Here is a 26,647-nt window from a genome sequence, read left to right on the forward strand (position 1 = left end):
CTTGCCTAATTCAAAATATTGTCTAGAGATGGAACTCTTATTGAAAAAGTTTCAGATTTGCACATAACCTTATTTACGTAAATATCTAAGTCACCAGTGTATGACCTAATTAAGGCCTAGGTTTTCAAAAAACCATAGAAGATGCAAAGTACTTTGATGAATCTTAGGCCATGATACATGACTACATTTGGTATTATTGGAAAGAAATTTGATGAAAAGACCTTGAGAACACCATGGGTCAAACTGGAACTCTACCCTTTCTCCCCCTCAAATTATACATCTCACCTAATCAATGATGGATGCTGCACCCTATTTATTGCCTTAATTTCCAACGGAAAGGACCTCTTATGTTATGAAGAGGGACCCAAATTGATACAAAGTATAGATATTTGATGTTAAGCTACCTTCCATGCTAGTTTTAGCTAAACAAACGATGTTCATCTACTTCATTCTCAGGCCTCCTTCCTGAATGAAAATTGAATCTTAACTGACCGTCTAGAGGCAAAGGCCTCACCTCACTACAATTCCCCTAGGGGTCTCTCTCTCTCTCTCTTTTTGTTTTCTCTTTTGGCAGTATCTTCAAAATATCATCAAAATTTGCCACCATGATATGGATATGACCCAAATTTTAAACTTGTTGTACTTGGTTGTGTTAGATTGAGTCAACCAAATGGGTTCATGGGTCAGGTTGGTTTTCTGCCAGCCTTCCTTGTAAACCTCACATAGAAGTAGGTGGATTGAATGTTATAGCAAAATATGAAGCAGCAATTTCTCTCTTCCATCTGTACCAAATTAGGGTTTGTTTTGGAATACCAAAAATGAAAGCTTTATCAGAAAGGTTCTCACCAACAAGGAGACCCACTGACAGCTCCTACCAACCACGCGGAGCGCCCGTTGGTCTAATGAGACCAAGATCAGTGTTTAATATTTAAAAACCCTATTCAACATAAGGGTATGTTTTATTTTAGTTAAGCCGCCTCATCAAGTAATTTCTTTTCAAAAGTTAGAAAAAAGCAGAGAGAAATTATCCTCTTATTAAGAAAAAAAGGTTGCAATCTCCTAGACCCGAACCTTTATCCATTTTTTCACCACGCATTAAACACGTCTTAATTGAGAATTATGGGTGTGTACCATGTTTGAAATGCAGGGACAAAGTAATGTGGGGACAACTTTGTCCCCTGCCTTTTGGTTTTAAAGGGACATGTCAGTTGCACCTAGGTCTGGTAAATGAGCTGAACGAGCCAAGCTTGAGCACATTTTTGTGGTGACCCCAGCCAAGTTCGACCTCATAATGATAATGAGCCCGAGAAGTTTGAGCCGACTTGTTTATAGAAAAAAATACAATGTTTTAGAGCTGGAAGAAATAGGATTACAAAAAAATACATGTAAAAAACATATTACAGTAATACCTAAATAACTTATACCAGTAGGGCCGAGCCGAGAACCTATTGTTCGTATTCAGCTTGTTGAGCCTATTTTAGCAGTTCAAACGAGCTCTTTATAAGCCCAACATGAACCGAGCTGTTTCCCTGCCCTAGTGGCACCCCTGGCTCGAGCCTGGATGTTCACGCAGCGTTTGTCCAGCGTGTCAAACGTCACTATATGTATATAAAATGACAATAAAAAATTAAAAAAAAAAAGCATCATGAGAAACCCTAAGGTTTCAATAGGTAAAATTTTCAAGTTTTAGGCCTTGTTTTAAAGGAATATATAAACTTGAGTTCCAACAGAACTTACGTTGGTCTAAGGTGACGACACCATCACAGATTCGGTGATGTCAGCTTTAGAAAAACTTTAATGCTTTGGCAGAGCGGAACTGTAGGGACGGTAATCTTCCGATGAAAGAGCATTTTTTCAAAATCTAAAGATATTTTTCTCTCGTCAACATTTTCCCGAGAACCAGGTTTGTGACTGTGCAAGTAAGCTGGAATTTTTGGTGGTTTTATTGGTTTATACGAACCAGTGGAATACGAACCTGTTGGCTTTCCAACGTGTGTCAAAGTAAAGCAGCCATCCAAGCATTGACTAGGGGCGTCAACTGTTCGGGTTTACCCTAACACGACCCGTCCAATTATGGGTCAGGACCCAAGTTCCGATTAAGACCCATAATTTGTCAATGTAAAATTGATAAAAATATTATTGGTCTGGTTCATGTAGTTCTTCTTATGGGGTATGGTTTCTCTTATGGAGGGACCAATTATTCTCATGTCCGGACCCCATACCATACCTGAAAATCGAGGCAAGGTTTGGCTCTACTTTGGTTCGAACCAAACCCGACCTATTGATACCCCTACTGATGACCTCCATTTTTGCAAGGTTCCAAGAGGGGCGACTTTTTAAATGTTTTTTTTTTCATTGGCAAGCTGGGGTGAGGCAGAACCCGACCTGTTATATCTTATCAATCTTGCGATCTTCAACCTTGCAAGTAAGGGTGTCAGTGGGTCAGGTTTACCTCGACCCAACCTAAACCAAACCTTATAGGGTCCGGGTATTGTGATAAATAAGAAAACCTGAATAAGACCTGGGTCTGGACCCCGATTAATACATGGACCCGGGTACAGTTTAAGAAATTTTATACCAGACTGGAGCCCAACCCGAGTTTCGATTAAGACCTGCAAATTTTTAATGTAAAAATGATAAAAAATATGGTTTTACCGGGTATGGTTTGGGTCTGGTTCATGTAGTTCTTATCAGGTTCGGGTATGATTTTTTTTATAGTAGACCCAATTAGACTAGGGTCCAGACTCAATACCATACCCAAAAATCTGGTTCAAATCTGGTTTCACCTGGGTCCGAATCAAACCCTATCGGTTGACACCCCTAGTTGCAAGTACTTGGAAAATCTCATTAACACACAAAATCCACGAGGTAGTTAGATGCTTGTTTAGTCAACAGAAATTGGAAATGGCAAAATCGTACATGTAGAGAAGGAGGCTGCCTGGAAGGGAAGGCTGTGAATAAGGCTATAAATTGATGCAATTAGACACAAAGGAACTCAACTTGGTGACAGGAGATGGAAGCCATAAGCAAGTTCAGCTATGGTGCTTTCCGCCCCTTCTACCCTTCCATTACCACACAGCCTGCAGGCTCAAACTCAACCACTCTGCTTAGGGTTCCATCAACAACCAAGTTGCCATCTCAAAGACTGCTTAGTCTGACACCTCCTCGCAGCTTACTCCTTAACAAGGATCCTTGCAGCCTCCTCCAAAACCAAGATGTGGAAAATGGATCATGGTACTTCCCTCTCACTACAACTATAACCCATAGCCAGGCCTAATAACAGGAGGATCAAAGAGTACTAATTTGGGATTTGACTTCTTCAGTGTGCAGGGCTGTCACGATGTTGAACTTCAAGTTCGTGATTATGAATTGGACCAATATGGAGTTGTTAATAATGCCATATATTCCCATTACCTCGAACATGGTGAGACTGCAATGGTTTTGTTTTTGTTTCTAGTTTGGTTTTAACCATTTTTGAGCTACAGTACTGATGGATTCACCAAAATGTAACCCTGTATTTGGCTTCAGAAAAATGAGATTCAAAAGAAGAATATAACCCAATCATCATGATTTTGATTTTCAAGCGCATCACTGGCAATATTCTTCTTTAACATACTGTTTATCATTTATATCTGATGGAAATGAGAATTGCAGAATTAGTTCTTCTTGGCAGGAATTGTGAAACATGTGTTTCAAATTGATTTCTCAAAATTTTTGTTTTTGTTTGATGGTTGAATGCATACATTAGTTAAAGGTTTCCTACATTCCCTATGTGTTTTAGGTTATACAGATTTGTTTGTCAGAGTTGGTATCGATATCGATGGATTGAAGTCTGAAGGCCATGCAGCTGCAACACACAAGCTGTCTCTCAAGTTTATCACTCCTTTACAGGTAACTAGTTAGCCATTCAATTACTGTAGAAAGTAGACAAAGAGTTTGTCGCCAAACAATTTACAAGGTGTTCAGCCCTATCGACTGGTGCTAGGTAGCGGCACCCCCGAGGCGGGGCCAGTGTTCTGGAAGAACACTTATAAAGTGCTTGGCCCTTTTAAAACAGAGAGGGGGGGCACAACACTCTGCTTCCCGCATATCCCCTTAATAAAAAGGGGCACACTTATAAAGTGTTCTCCTGGATCACACCACGATTACTGTAGCATCTTTGGTGATTATCCATTTTATCATGCGGAATTTTATCGTGATTTGGAACATTACTATTTCAATATTTCCACTCAATGAAATAAGTAGGGGTCAATATCATTTTTGTTTATTTTGTATGTTTGAACAATATATTGCAAGTTTCAATTTATATAAGATAGATAGAGGGTTTCTTCCATGATGCTAAGAAGTTTGCACTTTGTAATTGTGGATGCAGCGTGGAGATAGGTTTGTCCTGAGACTGAAAATTTCAAAAGTTTCTACCACACGTCTGTTTTTCGATTTCTTCATTTTCAAGCTTCCAAATCAAGAGGTGACTATCACAATTGACAGCAAGAAGAAATCATGTCAATTCTATGAAAGAAAAAGAAAAAACTGCTGACTTTTTTGCTTGTTAAATTCTCAGCTAGTCTTGGAAGGAAGTTCAATAATTGCTTGGATTGACAAAAACAACCATCCTGCACGTATTCCATCGGAAGTAAAATTGAAGTTGCAGTCCGTTTGATGCTACTCTTGTACACATTACCGTGCATAGATATATGTTTCTGCTAGAGGTCATCAATACAACATCCACAAAAGCAAAATTCCCAACAAAGAAAGGAGAAAAATGCTAGTGTTTGCTACCTCAGAAAGGCTGCCAATAAATGTTGGTCTTTATGTAGTCATTCCATTTCAAATAGATAGAAGAAATGGTGAAAGCATTTAGTGATGTTGGGACTCTGCCATTAAATTGTCATACTATTGTTAATCATCAATAAATTAATGCTAGTGCACTCATTTCCATTCCTTACAATTCCTAGTGTAGTTCAAATAAACATGGTTAGTTTGTTTCATGAAATTTTCATGGGAAATTAATGAGTTGGCATTCCATTTTCTTTCTTTCCTATTATGAGTAAAACAAACATCAAATTATCTAGTGTGCTGATACAAGTGGGTCTTATCGGTTTTCTTGTTCCAATCCTTTCATACCTCCCCACCTATGAAATCATTCTCATATGAAGGCTGAGCTAGCAGGATTTTGTTTGAAATTTGTACCCATTTTCATGAAAGGTTTAAATGAAAGTGAGAACAAGAAAATTTAATTAAACACATTCTATTTACATGATTCGACAGGAGAGATAACGCTTTTCTTATTTTACCATCCTTGGCTCTTTACAATTGTATATCCCACATATCATGGTGAGATCACTCAGTTACAATACAACAGCTGGTGATTTTTTTCTTCATCGAGTTTCCTTCCTTTGTAGTCTGATTTGCTGAGATTGGAGAGTTGCAGACTTACCCTTTGATACATCGATGGGTCAATGTCATCATCTTCTGGCTAACTCTGCCCTTTCGCTAACACCGGGGAACTCATTTTTGTCACTGCTCGAACTATATAGAGATAGAATTGTTCTCTTTCCTGACCTCATTTGGACCATTCAAAAATGCCAAAATTCTCTGCAGAACAAAGAAGGGTTAGACTGTTGAGTATGATTCAGTAATGAAAGGTTTGAGTAAACGAAGAATTAGAGATTTGGTTTATAATTTTTAGGAAGATTATCTCATTTCCAGAGATTGGGTTGTCACAAAAATTGTGACCATTGCATTATTATTTTCATAACTGAAATGTGCTTTGTTAACTAGGTGAGGTCATCAACCATGATGAAGAAGTATGGAGATTGAATTGTTATTTGGGAAGAATACCCCATTACCAGGGATGAGGTCGTCATAACGAGTGTGACCATTGCAACTGAAATAAATTTTGCTCAATTAAAATTGTCAATTAAGAGCAAAGTAATTTTATTGATGCCAAATCAAAGACAAAGAGATGGTGGACAGACAGTTTGCCACCACTCTTGAAAATCAAAAGACACATTGGGTCTAGGGAATATGGAAAGAATAACAAAAGGGTCTCAAGTGTATTTGGCTGCATGGTATGCTTCAGACCACTGATCTAACCGTAAATCAAATTTTGGCATAATCCCCATTGGAAAATAAGTGTTGACATGAGTCTGCCATTGCGAGAATTGTCTGATGCACCTTTCCGGCTGATAATCAACACAGAAGAATGGACCAAGTAGTCTGTTGTGCTTGCTACGTGCATAAGTGTAACGAGAAAGTGTTTCCTATCAGTTGAAGAAGTCCTAAATGATTTTCTCTTGATGCAGACTCTCGATCAAAGCTTGATACTGAGAAGTAGGCTGCGACGCTTTATCATTGAATCTGAATGAACTGGCTTTTAATGGCACGTATCGTAGGAACCACGACTGTAGAGCATAAATACATCATTCTACCAAGATAGTTTCACCATGAGCAAAACGAGTCAAACCACGGTAGAGAAAAGCTAGGGCGGCCATGGAAATGGAGAGGTGGCGGGTCTGCTGACTCCTCCATCTTTGCAAGAGTTGGACAACTCGGATATCAACAAATTTTTGGCCATCTTGAAAGAAAGCTAACCCTATTGTGGATAGGACCATAGCTCGCTGAATCATTTCCTTTGCTGCTCCTGATAGGGTGTCAACTTCTTTGTACGTCCCATACTAGCGATAAAGCTTGAACAAGTTAACAAACTAATTTCCATTTGCCTCAATGAGTGGTCAAGATCTGCGTCCGATTGTTTTGGCTAAAGCATCGCGAACATCCAATCCTTTGACATTAATCAGAAATTGCTGCTCTACGGGATCCTCAGGCTGACCAGCTAGTTTTGATAATCCCATAATATCATTGAACTCATCCATGAGTGAAGTCATCTCTCCCCATGGAAACCAGAACGTGCAGGTACGTGGATTCCATAATTCTACCAAGGCTTGAATAAGATTTTCGTTGAGGATCTGTTTGCCAACTATCGATGCCATCTTCAATCCACAGTCATCCAAGTGGTCCAGAAACATACGTGAGAAATTGACCAACCAAGAATAATACCAACACGAGAAGAATGGACAGGTGTGAATGACCCGACGATCTGGAAATCCCTGCCTTATCTCATATGAGATATGGTCTTTGGGAAATATGGTATTGAGTGAAGTGGACTCCATTTGAATAATACTGAAGAAGAAAATAGTAAGGATCAAAATGATAAAATGCAAGAATTTTGAAGAAAATAGAAGGTAGAACTGATAAAAATCGAGATCCAGAAAGGGAGAAGAAGATATATACTTGGAGTTTTGAAAAATGGAGATTTTAGAAAAGGTTTCCAAGGTTTTTTGAGAAAACTATTCTGTTGAAGTGAAGACAAAGGAAATATACACCTGGGTTTTGAAATTTTGAAAGAAATACCCATGGTTTGAGAAGATTTATTGTGGACAAGGTAAGGAAATATAAGCAATACGTAAACACCATAAAATCAAAGTTGTATAAACAATGATGCGCAAACAACACTCCCTAGAAGTTGACTCTAAATGTATAAATTTTTAAAAATGGTTGTAGGACCCTAATCCTAACTTTAAGGTTTTAGATCATCTGAATCCAATCAAGATATGCTGATATGCTCAAATCGAAGCTTGAAGTATGTGGCATAGAAATTATCTAGAGTTCTAAGGCATCCTTGAGCGTCTGCCGATATACTTTGGACTAGGACCCTTAGTACATGGTAGGGGGGGTGTTAGCCCAAATAAGTGGCCCAGTTGTGAGGCTTTTTCGCAAACTATGATTCATGAAGAAACCCAACAATGTGAAGACCAGAACAATATAGGTAGGGGATGTTTTTAGAAAATATGATCAATCATGCAAGAAATCAGATGTCTCTAATGCAAAGTCCTAAAGAGATAAAATTTTGAAAATCATAAAGAAGCACAGACTTGCTTACATTGTTTGCATTCAATCCCTAGATTGAGGAGGGTTGTATTAGATCTAAGTCTAAGTGAGCATAAATAAAATCTTCATAATTGGTCCTACCAAACCATACTTAAGCCTATATGCATAATGTCAGTTGGGTCAGAGTCTAGGCTCCTAAGTTTTGCATAGAAATGAAGCTGACATTTATAGAATAATGACTTAGACAAAATTTAAACAAGGCAAAGACATAAATTCGATCAGACAAAGATGAGTCTCATCTCGGTAGCCAAAACTGTGTTCGTTGCAAAAATTTTACTTTTCTTTTTAGGAAGAAAGCGAAAACTCTAGCAAGGTCTCACTTGACCTTTGGAAAAAGATTTTAAAAATTTACTTGCCTTCATTTTTTTTAAAAATGTGGGGAAATGGGGAGACAGGATTCGCTGGTCAGTACGAGGTTCAATCATTTCTGTCGCTTTTACCGGGGGTAATCAAACCAAGGATTGAATTTATGCCTTTGCTTTGCCTAAATTTGTCTAAGAAATTATTCTATGTCCTAAATGCATATTGAATCAGGCTTGTGCTATGAATTTGAACTTGAAAATATGTATGCTTCTGGAAATGCTTCAAAGATTTGGATTTTTTCCAAGTGATTTTGAAATGGATTTAAAAATATCCTTTAGGAAATAGAAGAATTTGAGCTTGAATTAGAAAATTGGAATTGAATTTGACTTGAAAACTTGAAGTTAAATTGATTTGACTTGAAAAGTGTTATCATCACAAAATTTTACTTTTACAAGTCAAACTGACCTTCGAAAAAGATTTTGAAAATAACTTGCCTCTGTTTTAAAATGCGAGAAAATTTTTGAAGAATGGGACTCGCTTGTTCGTACGAGGTTCAACTGTTCCTGGCGCCATAACCAGGGGTAATCAAACCAAGGATCAATCTTATGCTTTGCTTTGCTCAACTTGTCTAAATCGTTTGTTCTATTCCTAAATGCACAAAGAATCAGGCATGTGCTATGAGCTTTGAAATATGCAGATTAAAAATATGATGTATGCTTAGAATATTTTGAAAGAGAAAAATAAAGATGCTCCAGCCACTACTCATCAAAATTTAACAGCCATTGATCCACCTCTTAGCAGACATCTTTCCTATTCTGTTTTAAGATAACTCATTCAGCACTTTCATCATCATCTGTAATGTCACCGAGATGCGGCTGTAGCGATGGACAAAAATTTTAAATGGGAGTGTCCAGCTGATGGTGAGAGACGCTGGGGTTTGCTGGGACTGTTAAGGCAGTAATGATGCCCATTTTGGCCGCAGCCACCTTGTATAAAAATTTAACAGACCTGGACCAACCTTCATCGATGGCTCCTACTGGACTTATATGTTGCGCCCAACCAAACCTAATTGCTTTGGATAAGACTAAATTATCAGCATCACTTGGCAAATTGCAGATAGTTGATGCAGCAAAAAATATATATATATACGAGAGACAAGAATGACATCTCATTTTGAAATATAGATGCACTAATTTGTCCCAATCATTAATCATCTATGAATTTACAAAAATGATCTTAATAGACTATCTCAAGAATCAGGAACTTCCGACCTGTTGTTGCTTCCTTGCTCTTTTTTTTTTTGACAGGTACTGGCCATACGAACATGAGGGAATTACCATACAGTAGGATAAGTAATATAAAACAATCATGAGGGGCATAAGGTTATAGATAACAGGAGATGATGATTGGCATTGTGAATGGTATATGGATGCAGGGTGTCATTATGTGACAATGAACAAAGTGTTGCTGAAGAGATATTGGTGAGTGAAGAGGTTGTGGTATGAGTGAAGTGAAGGCCGTAACAGTGTTGGGCAAGCACTATTGTAGGCGTGTGATGGCTTTGGCAGTGTCACTACTCCTAAACAACAGATGATCATCGAGGAAATTGTGACAAAACTCTGATTCGAGACTCCCAGATGGAAACTGGATCCATGAATAGCCCACAGTGATATACTGTAATGTAATGGAGATGGGCAGGGACTAAGTTGGCGATTAGGGCCAGTGGATGTACATGATGGGCAGAGTCCAGAGGCATTATGTAGTGGATGTATATGATGCGCGTGGTCATCATTTAGAGTGATTTACTGCCCCTTTTCCTTCCCTTTAATCCTAAGGGCCGATAAAGGGCCCACACTAGGGGATGGGGAACTATTTTTGTCTCCTCCAACATGTAGTTGTTCGCCTTTACGAACAGTGCTGTATCACATTGTAGCAGCAGCACCGACCTGATGGCTGAATGTGATTCACAAAAGCATCCACAATGCTGGGTGATTTCCAAATCCACCTTTCTTCATTTCCACAACATAGCACCAGGACATATATCATCTATATACAGAATTTTAACTGTAATCACCAGTTTTAGAACAAGGACAATATTTCATTGAAGCTTCCACAAGAGCCATTACCTCCCAGATGACCATATTATTGCCATTTTTCATGTGCTGAGGTATCCATTCAAAGAATGCTTAGGACACGATAGACAGAGGCAAACTCTAACATCTAGTGAATCCTTGGTAACGCATGCTGAACTTACCTAACCAATTGATTTCTTGACTAATGTCAAATGAAACATATGAACATGGGGGTGATAACGTTATAAACCAATCATTCCCAATTGCAGAAGTAATGAACATAAACACAGGGATGATAGTTGGTAAGATTGTATTACCTTTAGGGCGTGTACATACACGTACATTGAGATGGTATTGAAGATAGAGAGAGAGAGATGGGAATGCTTAATATTAACCTACCAACGACAGAAGAATGAAGTTAGTCATAACAAAAAAAAAAAAATGAATAACAGGAAAGCAAGATAAACAGTAGTTTGATTCATTAGACTAAATGCAGAAATTACAGAGAAGATAAAAGAGAGTCTAACACATTCTATGGGACACTATTCTGTACCATACGATTCATTGGCCAACAGGTACTCGATATCCATCTCTGTCTCGCCCAGATGTCGATAATCAATTTACGAGAGAGAAGGGGAAAACATACAGGTATATCACTGGACTAAATGAAATTTTGCAAGCTTGATCCAAAAGGAAATATCAGATAAGGTGCATTACTACAAGGAAAAGTGAAAGGTGAATAATCGTAACCTTACATCAAATAGAAAATTAGTTACACAGATATTGAAAGAAACAAGATCATGGAAAATCAAAAGGGGATACGGGGAAAATTACATGGAAGAGATCTAATGAATTCTCTGAACTGCTGTTGTGCATCGTGTGACTCGTCGGCGGGTGGGTGCTCAGTAAATAGGCACGTATAGGAATGATATGCTAGTAATATGGTTAGAGACAAAATGAAATGCAGGGAGTTAAAATTAATACAGATACCTTGGATTTGGAACAATGAGATCTGTAATTAGTCTATGATGTAAAAAGAAGTATAACATACATCCAATGAAATCTAGAGGAATAAATGAACAAGACGATAATAAACTTCCCCAAAATCCAAAAAAAAAGAAAAAAGAAAAAGCCGAGCTAACATCTATGGAATTAAAAGGACGAGGCACAAGCTTTATACAGAGCTGTAAAAAAAAAGGAAGAAAAGAAATAATAAATAATAATGACAAAAAAAGAATCGAAGCGTATACGTTGAGATACAGATTCAAATTCTGATGAATCCGTGATGCTATTTAGGGAGCATCTCTGATGTCTATCAGAACAGAATTTAAGGACCCGATGTAAATTCAATGATTGAAATGAGCAAAGAGAGAAAAAAAAAGAAAAGAAAAAAAAGAAAAAGAAGGGAACTATAATGCCTGATGAGGAGCTGAGTATAAGCAGATAGTGCAACTAAAATCAGAGAGAAAATGATAAACATGAGAAGGAATTGTAAGAATGGATATCTCTTTGTTATGGCACAGAGGTAGGTTGATATTGCATGAGCAACTCAACATTGCCAGGAGTGCGTTAAAACGAAATGAAGAAAGAAGAAGAAACAAAAATAAAAGAAAAAAATAAAAGAAGCTAAACAGGAATTTCAGGTAAAAAAAAAAGAAAACGGAGATGGAGGATATGGATGGCTTACCCGATTGCTTATGGGAGTCAGGAGGGGCCTTTCTTAATCCCTTTTCTGATTGAAGAAGGGAAGGTGGATCAACCTTCCTGTTCACAGAGTTTCTGAAAGAGGGGAAATGGCCCTTTCTCCTTTTTACTGAATCTTCCGGCGTAATGGATTCAATTGTGGGGTTCTCTCGATCCCAGGCAGCAGACGACCTCCCTTTGATGGCTCGAGGCTTCCGATTTGCAGTTCTCAAAGGAGGAGAGCTTGGCTACTGAACTTCTTTCAGACGGAATGAAAAAGGAGAAATGTTGGGTGTAGAGAACAAACTCAAAAAAAAATCCAATCCTCGACCCCTTCCCCTGTGCCTCTTTTTATAGAGGGAGGAGGAAGGATCGAAAGAGAGGGGAGGTTAGGGATCGATGGACCATCCGTGGGGAGGATGATTCAAGGGTTGAAGAAAGGGGGTTCCAGCCATCGGAGGGTGGAGGAGCTCGGAAGGCTTCGAGAAGGAGGAACGCACATGGAGGCGTGCGATGCTGTTGGTGATGAACGAAGGAGGAGGGTGATGGAGGCCATGGAAGCTGGAAGCTTCCTGAAGGGCTGAGAGAGATTGAGAGAGGGTAAGAGAGGCGCCGCCATGGGCCTTCGACCCCTCCTTGCGAAAGGTTTTTGAAACCCTAAAAGAAAACTTTCAACGGCCCCCCCTAAAAAAAATATATATTTTATCAAATAGGGGGCTCGTTTTGGGAGTTTTTTTTAAAAAAAAAAAAGTGGTTTTTCTTAAAAAGGGGATATTTTCAGAAATAGGTTTTCAAAAACCGATTTTTATTTCTTTTCTATATTTTTATTTTTTTGGTTCTTTTCTTCATTTTTTGATTTTTTTTTGTTATTATTATTATTATTTTTTTTTTGAAAATAAGATTCTAAAACCTAAGCGGTTATGAGAGATGAAACTAAATTTTTTTCTGCATTTTTCGATACAAATTTACAAGAAGAGAAGTTTTTTGAAAGTTTGGGTCTGATTTCTTCAGAAAATGAGTTTGGACCCAAGTTCTTGAAAAAGCATGCATGGGTGGGCAATGGGTGGGCAATGGGCTGACCCGGCCCGCTAATGGACCGAGCTGACCAGGCTGTTGACCAGGCCAGCCTGGTCAAAGCCCAGCCCATTGGAAAACCCCAGCCCACAGTCTGCCTACTTGGTATATATATTCCAGCCCGACCCTGCTGGCCCATAACCCACCTCCACGCATGTCAGTCTTATGGTTCAAAAGCCCAGTTTTTCACTAAGCAAACTACGCGATGGCAACTGTAGAGTCAGACCCACAGAAGAACTCTAAAATTTGTGAAAAAAGAAATAGTATTTCCAATTAGATGGTATGTATAGTCGGATGTATTCAGCATATATTCGCTCCATGGAACACATAATGATCAAGCCTGATTTCAGAACTCGGGATTAGAAGTCACCTGAAAGCCGAAGAGCAAGTTCCCCTAAAACTCATAGGGTGTTGCCACATGGTCTCCGGCAGTGACTCTCCTCGGGAGGAACTAGTGAAATAGTTGAAACAGTCGAATGTAGCATACCATCTGGTAAGTTATCAGATGGCGTTTCGGCATGGCTCCTTCCCTACGTAGCACACAGCCTTAGCGAACCGCACCTACCAGGTGAGTGATACCCTAACGAGGCAAAAAATAAAAAAACAATGGTCCTTGTCATATTTTGCAAATTGATCCTACGTTAGTGCAAAATAGTCCTTTTGTTAAGCTGCTGGCAACTTAACTGTGATCATAAAAATTTAAAAAAACGTCCTCCGAAGTCATCGCCGTCCTCCATCGTCGCCGTCCTTCGTCGTCGTAGTCCTCCATTGTCGTCGTCCTCCGGCGTCGCCGTCCTCCGTCGTCGCTGTCCTCCGTCGCCGGCGTCGCCGTCCTCCAATAATCTGCCTCATCGCCGTCATGCTCTCCAGCGCGCTCTTTGACGGGGAGAGAGCGGTTTAAATCGCGCGGTCGATTTAAATTTCGAACGAGGAGAGAGGAAAAATTTCGCGCTCAGTTTAAATCGAAAATTAGCGAGGGATTTAGCGAGGGAATTTTTTCGTCGCTAATCCGTCGCTAATTAGCGACGAAAAAATTCCCTCGCTAAATCCCTCGCTAAAATGGTTTTCTTGTATTGAGAATTAGCGACAAAAAAATGTTGTCGTTAATCTATCGCTAATTAGTGATAGATTAGCAATGAAACAACTTTCATCGCTAATCCGTCGCTAATTAGCGACGGATTCATGAAAAAAGTTTTCTCTAGCTAATTTGTCGCTAATTTGCGACGGAAAAAATCCGTCGCAAATTTCCGTCGCTAATTAACAATTTTCTTGTAGTGAGGGATCCAAATTGATACAAAGTATAGATATTTGATGTTAAGCTACCTTCCATGCTAGTTTTAGCTAAACAAACGATGTTCATCTACTTCATTCTCAGGCCTCCTTCCTGAATGAAAATTGAATCTTAACTGACCGTCTAGAGGCAAAGGCCTCACCTCACTACAATTCCCCTAGGGGTCTCTCTCTCTCTCTCTTTTTGTTTTCTCTTTTGGCAGTATCTTCAAAATATCATCAAAATTTGCCACCATGATATGGATATGACCCAAATTTTAAACTTGTTGTACTTGGTTGTGTTAGATTGAGTCAACCAAATGGGTTCATGGGTCAGGTTGGTTTTCTGCCAGCCTTCCTTGTAAACCTCACATAGAAGTAGGTGGATTGAATGTTATAGCAAAATATGAAGCAGCAATTTCTCTCTTCCATCTGTACCAAATTAGGGTTTGTTTTGGAATACCAAAAATGAAAGCTTTATCAGAAAGGTTCTCACCAACAAGGAGACCCACTGACAGCTCCTACCAACCACGCGGAGCGCCCGTTGGTCTAATGAGACCAAGATCAGTGTTTAATATTTAAAAACCCTATTCAACATAAGGGTATGTTTTATTTTAGTTAAGCCGCCTCATCAAGTAATTTCTTTTCAAAAGTTAGAAAAAAGCAGAGAGAAATTATCCTCTTATTAAGAAAAAAAGGTTGCAATCTCCTAGACCCGAACCTTTATCCATTTTTTCACCACGCATTAAACACGTCTTAATTGAGAATTATGGGTGTGTACCATGTTTGAAATGCAGGGACAAAGTAATGTGGGGACAACTTTGTCCCCTGCCTTTTGGTTTTAAAGGGACATGTCAGTTGCACCTAGGTCTGGTAAATGAGCTGAACGAGCCAAGCTTGAGCACATTTTTGTGGTGACCCCAGCCAAGTTCGACCTCATAATGATAATGAGCCCGAGAAGTTTGAGCCGACTTGTTTATAGAAAAAAATACAATGTTTTAGAGCTGGAAGAAATAGGATTACAAAAAAATACATGTAAAAAACATATTACAGTAATACCTAAATAACTTATACCAGTAGGGCCGAGCCGAGAACCTATTGTTCGTATTCAGCTTGTTGAGCCTATTTTAGCAGTTCAAACGAGCTCTTTATAAGCCCAACATGAACCGAGCTGTTTCCCTGCCCTAGTGGCACCCCTGGCTCGAGCCTGGATGTTCACGCAGCGTTTGTCCAGCGTGTCAAACGTCACTATATGTATATAAAATGACAATAAAAAATTAAAAAAAAAAAGCATCATGAGAAACCCTAAGGTTTCAATAGGTAAAATTTTCAAGTTTTAGGCCTTGTTTTAAAGGAATATATAAACTTGAGTTCCAACAGAACTTACGTTGGTCTAAGGTGACGACACCATCACAGATTCGGTGATGTCAGCTTTAGAAAAACTTTAATGCTTTGGCAGAGCGGAACTGTAGGGACGGTAATCTTCCGATGAAAGAGCATTTTTTCAAAATCTAAAGATATTTTTCTCTCGTCAACATTTTCCCGAGAACCAGGTTTGTGACTGTGCAAGTAAGCTGGAATTTTTGGTGGTTTTATTGGTTTATACGAACCAGTGGAATACGAACCTGTTGGCTTTCCAACGTGTGTCAAAGTAAAGCAGCCATCCAAGCATTGACTAGGGGCGTCAACTGTTCGGGTTTACCCTAACACGACCCGTCCAATTATGGGTCAGGACCCAAGTTCCGATTAAGACCCATAATTTGTCAATGTAAAATTGATAAAAATATTATTGGTCTGGTTCATGTAGTTCTTCTTATGGGGTATGGTTTCTCTTATGGAGGGACCAATTATTCTCATGTCCGGACCCCATACCATACCTGAAAATCGAGGCAAGGTTTGGCTCTACTTTGGTTCGAACCAAACCCGACCTATTGATACCCCTACTGATGACCTCCATTTTTGCAAGGTTCCAAGAGGGGCGACTTTTTAAATGTTTTTTTTTTCATTGGCAAGCTGGGGTGAGGCAGAACCCGACCTGTTATATCTTATCAATCTTGCGATCTTCAACCTTGCAAGTAAGGGTGTCAGTGGGTCAGGTTTACCTCGACCCAACCTAAACCAAACCTTATAGGGTCCGGGTATTGTGATAAATAAGAAAACCTGAATAAGACCTGGGTCTGGACCCCGATTAATACATGGACCCGGGTACAGTTTAAGAAATTTTATACCAGACTGGAGCCCAACCCGAGTTTCGATTAAGACCTGCAAATTTTTAATGTAAAAATGATAAAAAATATGGTTTTACCGGGTATGGTTTGGGTCTGGTTCATGTAGTTCTTATCAGGTTCGGGTATGATTTTTTTTATAGTAGACCCAATTAGACTAGGGTCCAGACTCAATACCATACCCAAAAATCTGGTTCAAATCTGGTTTCACCTGGGTCCGAATCAAACCCTATCGGTTGACACCCCTAGTTGCAAGTACTTGGAAAATCTCATTAACACACAAAATCCACGAGGTAGTTAGATGCTTGTTTAGTCAACAGAAATTGGAAATGGCAAAATCGTACATGTAGAGAAGGAGGCTGCCTGGAAGGGAAGGCTGTGAATAAGGCTATAAATTGATGCAATTAGACACAAAGGAACTCAACTTGGTGACAGGAGATGGAAGCCATAAGCAAGTTCAGCTATGGTGCTTTCCGCCCCTTCTACCCTTCCATTACCACACAGCCTGCAGGCTCAAACTCAACCACTCTGCTTAGGGTTCCATCAACAACCAAGTTGCCATCTCAAAGACTGCTTAGTCTGACACCTCCTCGCAGCTTACTCCTTAACAAGGATCCTTGCACCCTCCTCCAAAACCAAGATGTGGAAAATGGATCATGGTACTTCCCTCTCACTACAACTATAACCCATAGCCAGGCCTAATAACAGGAGGATCAAAGAGTACTAATTTGGGATTTGACTTCTTCAGTGTGCAGGGCTGTCACGATGTTGAACTTCAAGTTCGTGATTATGAATTGGACCAATATGGAGTTGTTAATAATGCCATATATTCCCATTACCTCGAACATGGTGAGACTGCAATGGTTTTGTTTTTGTTTCTAGTTTGGTTTTAACCATTTTTGAGCTACAGTACTGATGGATTCACCAAAATGTAACCCTGTATTTGGCTTCAGAAAAATGAGATTCAAAAGAAGAATATAACCCAATCATCATGATTTTGATTTTCAAGCGCATCACTGGCAATATTCTTCTTTAACATACTGTTTATCATTTATATCTGATGGAAATGAGAATTGCAGAATTAGTTCTTCTTGGCAGGAATTGTGAAACATGTGTTTCAAATTGATTTCTCAAAATTTTTGTTTTTGTTTGATGGTTGAATGCATACATTAGTTAAAGGTTTCCTACATTCCCTATGTGTTTTAGGTTATACAGATTTGTTTGTCAGAGTTGGTATCGATATCGATGGATTGAAGTCTGAAGGCCATGCAGCTGCAACACACAAGCTGTCTCTCAAGTTTATCACTCCTTTACAGGTAACTAGTTAGCCATTCAATTACTGTAGAAAGTAGACAAAGAGTTTGTCGCCAAACAATTTACAAGGTGTTCAGCCCTATCGACTGGTGCTAGGTAGCGGCACCCCCGAGGCGGGGCCAGTGTTCTGGAAGAACACTTATAAAGTGCTTGGCCCTTTTAAAACAGAGAGGGGGGGCACAACACTCTGCTTCCCGCATATCCCCTTAATAAAAAGGGGCACACTTATAAAGTGTTCTCCTGGATCACACCACGATTACTGTAGCATCTTTGGTGATTATCCATTTTATCATGCGGAATTTTATCGTGATTTGGAACATTACTATTTCATATTTCCACTCAATGAAATAAGTAGGGGTCAATATCATTTTTGTTTATTTTGTATGATTGAACAATATATTGCAAGTTTCAATTTATATAAGATAGATAGAGGGTTTCTTCCATGATGCTAAGAAGTTTGCACTTTGTAATTGTGGATGCAGCGTGGAGATAGGTTTGTCCTGAGACTGAAAATTTCAAAAGTTTCTACCACACGTCTGTTTTTCGATTTCTTCATTTTCAAGCTTCCAAATCAAGAGGTGACTATCACAATTGACAGCAAGAAGAAATCATGTCAATTCTATGAAAGAAAAAGAAAAAACTGCTGACTTTTTGCTTGTTAAATTCTCAGCTAGTCTTGGAAGGAAGTTCAATAATTGCTTGGATTGACAAAAACAACCATCCTGCACGTATTCCATCGGAAGTAAAATTGAAGTTGCAGTCCGTTTGATGCTACTCTTGTACACATTACTGTGCATAGATATATGTTTCTGCTAGAGGTCATCAATACAACATCCACAAAAGCAAAATTCCCAACAAAGAAAGGAGAAAAATGCTAGTGTTTGCTACCTCAGAAAGGCTGCCAATAAATGTTGGTCTTTATGTAGTCATTCCATTTCAAATAGATAGAAGAAATGGTGAAAGCATTTAGTGATGTTGGGACTCTGCCATTAAATTGTCATACTATTGTTAATCATCAATAAATTAATGCTAGTGCACTCATTTCCATTCCTTACAATTCCTAGTGTAGTTCAAATAAACATGGTTAGTTTGTTTCATGAAATTTTCATGGGAAATTAATGAGTTGGCATTCCATTTTCTTTCTTTCCTATTATGAGTAAAACAAACATCAAATTATCTAGTGTGTTGATACAAGTGGGTCTTACCGGTTTTCTTGTTCCAATCCTTTCATACCTCCCCACCTATGAAATCATTCTCATATGAAGGCTGAGCTAGCAGGATTTTGTTTGAAATTTGTACCCATTTTCATGAAAGGTTTAAATGAAAGTGAGAACAAGAAAATTTAATTAAACACATTCTATTTACATGATTCGACAGGAGAGATAACGCTTTTCTTATTTTACCATCCTTGGCTCTTTACAATTGTATATCCCACATATCATGGTGAGATCACTCAGTTACAATACAACAGCTGGTGATTTTTTTCTTCATCGAGTTTCCTTCCTTTGTAGTCTGATTTGCTGAGATTGGAGAGTTGCAGACTTACCCTTTGATACATCGATGGGTCAATGTCATCATCTTCTGGCTAACTCTGCCCTTTCGCTAACACCGGGGAACTCATTTTTGTCACTGCTCGAACTATATAGAGATAGAATTGTTCTCTTTCCTGACCTCATTTGGACCATTCAAAAATGCCAAAATTCTCTGCAGAACAAAGAAGGGTTAGACTGTTGAGTATGATTCAGTAATGAAAGGTTTGAGTAAACGAAGAATTAGAGATTTGGTTTATAATTTTTAGGAAGATTATCTCATTTCCAGAGATTGGGTTGTCACAAAAATTGTGACCATTGCATTATTATTTTCATAACTGAAATGTGCTTTGTTAACTAGGTGAGGTCATCAACCATGATGAAGAAGTATGGAGATTGAATTGTTATTTGGGAAGAATACCCCATTACCAGGGATGAGGTCGTCATAACGAGTGTGACCATTGCAACTGAAATAAATTTTGCTCAATTAAAATTGTCAATTAAGAGCAAAGTAATTTTATTGATGCCAAATCAAAGACAAAGAGATGGTGGACAGACAGTTTGCCACCACTCTTGAAAATCAAAAGACACATTGGGTCTAGGGAATATGGAAAGAATAACAAAAGGGTCTCAAGTGTATTTGGTTGCATGGTATGCTTCGGACCACTGATCTAACCGTAAATCAAATTTTGGCATAATCCCCATTGGAAAATAAGTGTTGACATGAGTCTGCCATTGCGAGAATTGTCTGATGCACCTTTCCGGCTGATAATCAACACAGAAGAATGGACCAAGTAGTCTGTTGTGCTTGTTATGTGCATAAGTGTAACGAAAAAGTGTTTCCTATCAGTTGAAGAAGTCCTAAATGATTTTCTCTTGATGCAGACTCTCGATCAAAGCTCGATACTGAGAAGTAGGTTGTGACGCTTTATCATTGAATCTGAATGAACTGGCTTTTGATGGCACGTATCGTAGGAACCGCGACTGTAGGGCATAAATACATCCTTCTACCAAGATAGTTTCACCATGAGCAAAACGAGTCAAACCACGGTAGTGGAAAGCTAGGACGGCCATGGAAATGGAGAGGTGGCGGGTCTGCTGACTCCCCCATCTTTGCAAGAGTTGGACAACTCAGATATCAACAAATTTTTGGCCATCTTGAAAGAAAGCTAACCCTATTGTGCATAGGACCATAGCTCGCTGAATCCTTTCCTTTGCTGCTCCTGATAGGGTGTCAACTTCTTTGTATGTCCCATACTGGCGATAAAGCTCGAACAAGTTAACAAACTGATTTCCATCTGCCTCAATGAGTGGCCAAGATCTACGTCCGATCGTTTTGGCTAAAGCATCGCGAACATCCAATCCTTTGACATTAATCAGAAATTGATGCTCTACGGGATCCTCAGGCTGACTAGCTAGTTCTGATAATCCCATAATATCATAGAACTCATCCATGAGTGAAGTCATCTCTCCCCATGGAAACCAGAACATGCAGGTACGTGGATTCCATCATTCTGCCAAGGCTTGAATAAGATTTTCGTTGAGGGTCTGTTTGCCAACTGCGGATGCCATCTCCAATCCACAGTCATCCAAGTGGTCCAGAAACATACGCGAGAAGTTGACCAACCAAGAATAATACCAACACGAGAAGAATGGACAGGTGTGAATGACCCGACGATCTGGAAATCCCTGCCTTATCGCATGTGAGATATGGTCTTTGGGAAAGATGGTATTGAGTGAACTGGACGCCATTTGAATAATACTGAAGAAGAAAATAGTAAGGATCATAATGATAAAATGCAAGACTTTTGAAGAAAATAGAAGGTAGAACTGATAAAAATCGAGATCCAGAAAGGGAGAAGAAGATATATACCTGGAGTTTTGAAAAATGAAGGAGATTTTAGAAAAGGTTTCCAAGGTTTTTTGAGAAAACTATTCTAGAGAAGTGAAGACAAAGGAAATATACACCTGGGTTTTGAAATTTTGAAAGAAATACCCATGGTTTGAGAAGATTTATTATGGACAAGGTAAGGAAATATAAGCAATACGTAAACACCATAAAATCAAAGTTGTATAAACAATGATGCGCAAACAGCACTCCCTAGAAGTTGACTCTAAATGTATAAATTTTTAAAAATGGTTGTAGGACCCTAATCCTAACTTTAAGGTTTTAGATCATCTGAATCCAATCAAGATATGCTGATATGCTCAATCCGAAGCTTGAAGTATGTGGCATAGAAATTATCTAGAGTTCTAAGGCATCCTTGAGCGTCTGTCGATATACTTTGGACTAGGACCCTTAGTACATGGTAGGGGGGGTGTTAGCCCAAATAAGTGGCCCAGTTGTGAGGCTTTTTCGCAAACTATGATTCATGAAGAAACCCAACAATGTGAAGACCAGAACAATATAGGTAGGGGATGTTTTTAGAAAATATGATCAATCATGCAAGAAATCAGATGTCTCTAATGCAAAGTCCTAAAGAGATAGAATTTTGAAAATCATAAAGAAGCACAAACTTGCTTACATTGTTTGCATTCAATCCCTAGATTGAGGAGGGTTGTATTAGATCTAAGTCTAAGTGAGCATAAATAAAATCTTCATAATTGGTCCTACCAAACCATACTTAATCCTATATTCATAATGTCAGCTGGGTCAGAGTCTAGGCTCCTAAGTTTTGCATAGAAATGAAGCTGACATTTATAGAATAATGACTTAGACAAAATTTAAACAAGGCAAAGACATAAATTCGATCAGACAAAGATGAGTCCCATCCCGGTAGCCAAAACTGTGTTCGTTACAAAAATTTTACTTTTCTTTTTAGGAAGAAAGGGAAAACTCTAGCAAGGTCTCACTTGACCTTTGGAAAAAGATTTTAAAAATTTACTTGCCTTCATTTTTTTAAAAAATGCGGGGAAATGGTGAGACAGGATTCGCTCGTCAGTACGAGGTTCAATCATTTCTGTCACTTTTACCAGGGGTAATCGAACCAAGGATTGAATTTATGTCTTTGCTTTGCCTAAATTTGTCTAAGAAATTATTCTATGTCCTAAATGCATTTTGAATCAGGCTTGTGCTATGAATTTGAACTTGAAAATATGTATGCTTCTAGAAATGCTTCAAAGATTTGGATTTTTTCTAAGTGATTTTGAAATGGATTTTTAAATATCCTTTAGGAAATAGAAGAATTTGAGCTTGAATTAGAAAATTGGAATTGAATTTGACTTGAAAACTTGAAGTTAAATTGATTTGACTTGAAAAGTGTTATCATCGCAAAATTTTACTTTTACAAGTCAAACTGACCTTCGAAAAAGATTTTGAAAATAACTCACCTCTGTTTTAAAATGCGAGAAAATTTTTAAAGAATGGGACTCGCCTGTCCGTACGAGGTTCAACCGTTCCTGACGCCATAACCAGGGGTAATCAAACCAAGGATCAATCTTATGCTTTGTTTTGCTCAACTTGTCTAAATCGTTTGTTCTATTCCTAAATGCACAAAGAATCAAGCATGTGCTATGAGCTTTGAAATATGCAGATTAAAAATATGATGTATGCTTAGAATATTTTAGAATTTTTGTAAAAGAGAACACCTTAAAAATCATGAGCCACATTTGGGAAGTATTAGAAAGAAAAATTGATTTCTGAAGAAAAGGAGATCTTGATGTTTTGAGAAAGTCGATTTCTGAAGGAAATTCAAATGACTGAGAAAGTTGATTTCTCTGAACTTGAATTCTAAAATTAAGAAGTATTGAAACTTAAGAGAATCGTGAATTGAACTTAGAAAGATTGAAAATTTTCTTGAAAAACCAAGGGTTTTGAGAAAATTGATTTTGAAAAAAACTGAGGTGACTTTTAGAAAATCAATTTTTCTGAGATAGGATTTTGAATTGATCAAAACAATGGGCATGTGGCCCTGTAAAATCTTTTCATGATACAGTCTAAACCTAGATGATGCATGAATGCAATTTGAGAAAATATTTTTTTGAAGAATTTTTGAGAAATCATTGATAAAAAGACTTTGTGCCTCATAGAATTTAGATGAAATAAATTTTCCACATATCCCTGACTATAGCCACGAATATGTATTGAATATACTCTATTTGATTTTAAAAGAAAAAATACTTAGAAAAGTTTTGAAAGTATACCATGATTTCTGAAAATAGCTTAAGTGTGTAGGTCATTTGTGGCTTAAAAGAAGATGATAAATTTGGATATTGTTAGTATTCTAACTATGGCCATAAATACAAACTCAATTGAGTTTATTAACTTCTTAGAAGCGAGTGCACATGTCATTCGTGTAGACCATTGTGAATTTGAATATGCATGAATCATCATTCATCACACAATCATATTATTATGAAAAATAAACTATATGCAATGCAACCCTAATCTAAGCATGAAATTAAATTCTTATTCCAATATTTACATTAATAATTGAATTAAAATAAAAAAATAAAGAAAAATATAATCTTGAGTCTTCCTACAAAATTAATAAACTTTTTAGTGGATAAATATTGGTTTTTCGGGTTTTATCCCACAATATCTGAAATTAAGGGATTTATCCAGATATAAGCATTTTTTTATGCTTCCCCTAAAATAAACATAATAAAAGATGATGAAAAATTGAATAAATAATAAAAATAAACAACTTTGAATTTAGAATTTTGAGAAAAATGGTCAAAATAACCTTGAAAATTGACTTTTATTGCACAACATGGCTTAAAACAGGGTTTCTCAGCAAATATTTTTGTAAAACCCTTAATCCAGGAATCAAACGAATTCAAAACAACGCAAAATCGGGTGGAGGGGACCCTAATATGATTATAAACATGATCAAACTCTAAAAATATAAAATGTTTCATGAAAAAATAAAAATATTGTAAAACAATCAAATTTTGCCTGTGTTTCAGTTGAATCAGGACTCCACGGGCATCCTGTTTTTATGAAATAACTAAATAATACATCAAATGAATTCCAAAATCTGTAAAAAATGATATGAACATTTATAAGAACCCTAAAACTAAAATTAGAATTAAATCAAAAAATATATTTTTTGGGATTATTTTGATATAAAAATATGTGATTTATCTGCTGTCACGTATTTGTCATAGTGTCATACCTAAATCAGGTATCAAACTACAAAAAAAAACTATAAAATTTCACATGTGGAAATTAGACATCTAAACAAAAATAATCCTTTTTACATATTAGAAAAAACATCTACGGTTAGGGAGATACGATTCTTACAAGACGTACTTGATTTTGGCTTATAGGTAACGATGTGAAACAGACTGATCCGGTTTTGGGTGCAGAAAAATATAGCAAAACAAAATCAAAATTTATGAACATTTTACAAAGGATATTAGACATGCAGATAAAGACACTCCTTTTTACGAATCATCAATACAATCTCCAATTAGGGAGATACGATCCGCGCAAGTTGACTCGAGGCTTAAACAATGTATAGCGGTCTTTGAGGAATGAATTATAATTTCTGATAAAGTAAAAATAGCAAATGACTGTAGAAAAATCTAAAATTTTTACAAAATATACTAGACATTCTGACGAACACACTTCTTTTTACGGATCATCAATATGATCTTCGATGAGGGAGATATGACCTCGACAAACTGTCTCTGATTCTGCATAGCATTTTCATGGTGCAAGAATCAGGCTTCGGTTTTTGAATTTTTAAACAGAGTTACAAAACCCAAAATAATCTGATTTTTTTACTAAAAATCAAGACACATGTATGATTTAACCATAAAAAAATAAATTTTATTGACAGAAAAATGTACATGAAATAACTTCGTTCCCACGTAACCGGAATCAAGATACGCATGTAACTGATAAAGCACATGACTAACCCTAATCTAGTTATAAAAAATCATTAAAAAAAAATGTAAATAGTGTAACGAATCATGACTTGATGCTTGAACAAATGAAATAAACATGAACATGATGAAATAAACAAAAAAAATTAGGGAAGCACGGTTGGAAACTTGATTTAGCCTTTGAAAGAGAGATTTGATCCATAGAGGGATCGAATCTCATATTTTCTTTGGCATTAACATAGAAAACAATAATATAAGTTATTTCAATGGATTAAAAACATGAAAATCATCCTAATACAACATTTAATTATATTCTTGAATCATCTTGATGGTTCTTGAATGAAAAACATACTTAAATTCTAATTAGGGAGAGTCTCACCTAAGTGGGACTCTCCTTAACTGATTTAGATAAAAGAGAGGGAGAAGAGGTCGACCCTTCCCCCTTGGAGAGTCCCGATGGATCTCAAAGGGATGATGTGGCGCTTCTTCAACTGAATAATTTTGTTTTTTAAAAAAAGAAGATTTTACCAAGTGGCGCCACCTAGGCGGGTTCACTTGTTTTTTGAAATATATTTTAAAAGACTTGAAAATAAGGGGGACAATTTTCTAAGAAGAGTTTCAACCTTAAAAGACTCTACCAAATTAGCCTTAATTAATCCTAACTAAGACTCCTAATGGGTTAAGAAAAATCTCAAATGTGGCTCCACCTATGCGGGAGCACATTTGGTTTTTAAAGCTTTAATTAAAAGTTAAAACAAGGTTTAAAACACTAAAGTGAAAATGGAATTTTAAAAATCAATTTTGACTTTTTCAAAGTTCTAGTTTAATTAGAATACTAACTAACCTAAACATCCTCAAATGTGGTGCCACCTACTGTGGGTCTGTGATCGTTGCAAAAATTTTCCTTTTATTTTTTCTCCTTTTGAGGGGAAAAAGAGGAGAGAAACTTTTTGCAAGGTCTCACTTGACTTTTTGAAAAAGATGTTTTGAAATTACTTGCCTCTGTTTTAAAATTTTGCGAGAAAATGGAGAGACAAGATTCGCTTGTCGGTACGAGGTTCAACAGTTCCTGATGCCTTTACCAAGGGTAATTGAACCAAGAATCGAATTCATGCCTTTTGCTTTGCCTAAATTTGTCTAAAGAATTATTCTAAAATCCTAAATGCACAGAGAATCATGCTTGTGCTATGATACATACTTTTGGAAATTTTTCTGAAATTTGGGTTTTCCAAGTGATTTCGAAACAGGTTTGAAAATATCTCAGTGATCCAAAAATTGAACTTGATTTGGAAATTTGAATTTTTGAATCTAAACTTTGAACTTTGAACTTTGAACTCGTAAATGAAATGGACTTTTGAGATCAAAAAATGAAATCAGGAATTTATGGGAAAAGAAT

General features: G+C 37.5%; 2 long non-coding RNA genes across 2 annotated transcripts; both read left to right on the top strand.

Annotated features, from left to right (window-relative positions):
* Positions 1–3,794: 3,794 nt before the first annotated feature.
* Positions 3,795–4,948, top strand: LOC149815654 (uncharacterized). The gene is made up of 3 exons (XR_016428086.1): positions 3,795–3,891; positions 4,373–4,468; positions 4,562–4,948. It is a non-coding gene; the product is annotated as an uncharacterized LOC149815654 (long non-coding RNA).
* A 12,847-nt stretch (positions 4,949–17,795) lies between these two features.
* On the top strand, positions 17,796–18,947 carry LOC149815655 (uncharacterized). The gene is made up of 3 exons (XR_016428077.1): positions 17,796–17,892; positions 18,373–18,468; positions 18,561–18,947. It is a non-coding gene; the product is annotated as an uncharacterized LOC149815655 (long non-coding RNA).
* Positions 18,948–26,647: the final 7,700 nt, after the last annotated feature.

This window comes from Nuphar pumila, chromosome 15 (assembly GCF_984573655.1).
Source record: "Nuphar pumila chromosome 15, dmNupPumi1.hap1.1, whole genome shotgun sequence".
NCBI lineage: Eukaryota > Viridiplantae > Streptophyta > Magnoliopsida > Nymphaeales > Nymphaeaceae > Nuphar > Nuphar pumila.